Here is a 3,066-nt window from a genome sequence, read left to right on the forward strand (position 1 = left end):
CCATGAGGCTCAAGCAATACAACAACTATTCCATCAAATCACTCTCTTCACCGATGCGTGCCTTCGTCCACGAGGTGTCTCCGGGTTTTGCAAGCATGGAGCGACGCTTCGTCAACTTCGTCTTCGTCCGTCTACGCATGCCCGGTACTGGCAACACCGACGCGTGCCTTCGTCTACGACGTGTCCCCAGGTTTGGCAAACCCGGCGCGACGCGTCGTCAACAACGTCTTCTTCCCGGCGCACCACTACTTCGACACCACTGCGCCCATGACTAACTCAGCGCCTCCTTGCGCCCGCGGCTCCACTGCGACTTCCTCGACACCGGCTACCCTGACTTGACATCGACCATGACATTCTTCGCATGGCTACCTCGACCATGCCTAGACCATCCAGGCTCTCGGCTCCCTCAACAAACGGCACAAAGGGCCACCGCCTTGCTTGAGCAACCTCGTCGGTTTCCACTCCGGCCACGACTCCGCGATGCGTCGACCGTTAAGACCGTGGGGGGTGTCCGTCGGCTTACCTTCAGATTCTTCTCCAGTCTCACCGTCTGCGTTGCTACCGTTGTGACTGCGGGGGGATGTTGAGTAACGTGATTGTATTAGGAAACATAGGTTAGACTAGGAATATTCTGGCTTGCCTTGTACTCCAAGTAGATCATGTACTCCTATACTATATATATGCCCATGAGGCTCAAGCAATACAACAACTATTCCACCAAATCCCTCTCTCCCGTCTAACAGTTCTGATTACTTGTTTTCTTAAGTTTCTAGACGCATGGCTTAAGTTATTCTTCACTACTAGCTCAAATATTTCTTCATATTGTTTCGTATTGTTCCTGTTTACTCTCTTTTTCTTCAAGGAATTAACTTATTTCAAAGAATTGTCGTAATCTCCCATTCATCCCCTTGGTCGATTAACTCGATCTTACAACATCAATGAAATGTTGTCATGTAACAGTCCTAGTAACATGGCGTTTATTTGGCCGCCTCCATGGTCATCTTCGTCGCAACCTGCATGGACAGCCCGATGACATCGTTCACCACCGGCGTCCTCACATCTCTTGGTTGTTTAGTAACAGACTGCTGCAGATATAACATAGATCCATGTTCAGGTAAAACTGAATTCTTGTTAAAAAATGGTGAGATTTGTAGAGTGTGCCATACATAGCTCTGCCATGAAGTGTGCCACACATAGCTCAAAAGACGAGAGAGATTTCTGTAGTTCATGATTGTAGGCGTAAGTGAATAGAAGGAATAGTTATGAACAAGCTAAAAACAAAATTATAGAGTATATATAATAGCCGACCAATTTATCTTCGTCTCCAGCAAATGGCTTGCATGATACAAAAATTGTAATATAAAAAGACATGGATGAGGCTACACTTTTCCTTAATACTAGACCTAAAAATATTGCCCTTTAACACACATAGCTCTGCCATTGCTGGAAACCTTGGCTTGGAGCGAAACAATGAACTTCCTACTCGCTCCCATTGCATGCCACTGAGCCATTATTCATGCAATAGCAGTAAGAATTAGTAAGCAGATATATAAAAACGATACAACAAATATTGCTCTTCTCTTCAGACAGGTGCTGCCGCTTTCTTGCCGAGCTGCTATTGCTTCCTGAAAAACGCCCTCCTCTTCAAGAGGTCATCAGTGACGCGTAGAGCTTCGATCGAAGGCATTACCAAATTTTTGTGGTGCGATACATGGGCTGATAATTCGCTCGCTGCAAGGTATACACACACACCTGACCAAATCAACCGTCCATCCACTTCATCCATCACCACCATGGCCATGTTGCTGCTGCCTTAAACCTACACCTTGGCTCTTGTTGCCATCGTCGTCACCCCTAGTGTCCAAACCAGAACTAGAACCCGTGGACGCCATCAACGCTACGTGCGCGACCGCTTCGGCCAAATTTCAATGCAGCCTATGTTACTAACCAACCTGGATGTCAGGACGCCGGAGGTGAAGGACTTCATCGGAATGTCGGTCCATGTGGCCGCCAAGAAGGCGGCGGAGGCAGCCGCATTCAGCAAGGACATAAAGAAACCCTCCACATGCATCGCCGACTGTCTCCACGACCTTGCCATATTATCCAAGCACATCCAAATGCTGCCAGCAAAACTCGAAACTGTCAACGATGCGGGCTTCTTTGAGCAATTCGAAGAATCCGAAAATAAGAAGTGTGGAAACGGCTGCACTGACCTGTCAGACGAGGAACGTACCATGCATGGCGAAAATTCGGTGATGCCTTTGAAGCTCTACGTGTCACTGATGACCTCTTGAAGAGGAGGGCGTATTTCAGGAAGCAACAGCAGCTTGACAAGAAACCGGCATCACCTGACTGAAGAGGAGGAGAGCGTGATTTGTTCCGTCGTTTTTCATATTTCCGCTTACTGATTCTTATTGCTGTTACATGAATGATGGCTCCGTGACATGCAATGGGAGCGAGTAGGAAGCTCCATGTTTCGCTCCATGCCGAGGGAAGGTCGTCGAGGCAGTCGGCGATGCACGTGGACGGTTTCTTGACGGCCGCCTCCGCTGCCGCCTTGGCGCCCACCTGGACCGACATTCCGATGACGTCCTTCACCTCCGGCGTCCTGACGTCCAGCTTGGCTAGTAACACATGGCTGCACTGAAATTGGGCCGCAGCGGTCCCACATGTAGCGTTGGTGGCCTCCACGCTCAGGCCGGGTTCTGGTTCTGGTTGGACATCCGAGGCGACAGCGACGGCAAGTAGAGCCAAGGTGTAGGTTTAGACATGGCCATGGTGAGGAGGGATGAAATGGATGAACGGTTGATTTGGTCAGGTGGGTGGGTTGACGGTTCCATCGAGGAGCCCTGCTCCAGTGCTCCCCCCTAATCTAATTTCGGAGGGGTATTTTTGTCCCCGTGAATTTGTTTTTTTCCTGGCCCGCCGCAGCCCAGATCCAAGCCCTGTCTAGCCTTGTATAGCCCAGAACGTATACGTACAGTACCCTGGTCCGAAAAAAAACATCACACGACCCCATGTCCACGTAAGACCTGCCGAATCCAATCATTCATGCGAGCAGCTCCA

The 3,066-nt window shown here is 49.6% G+C and overlaps 1 pseudogene; it reads left to right on the top strand.

Moving 5' to 3' along the window:
- The first annotated feature begins 1,793 nt into the window (after positions 1-1,793).
- Positions 1,794-2,356, top strand: LOC123049185 (uncharacterized; annotated as a pseudogene).
- The last annotated feature ends 710 nt before the right edge of the window (positions 2,357-3,066 follow it).

Source organism: Triticum aestivum, chromosome 1A, assembly GCF_018294505.1.
Source record: "Triticum aestivum cultivar Chinese Spring chromosome 1A, IWGSC CS RefSeq v2.1, whole genome shotgun sequence".
NCBI classification, from domain to species: Eukaryota; Viridiplantae; Streptophyta; class Magnoliopsida; order Poales; family Poaceae; genus Triticum; species Triticum aestivum.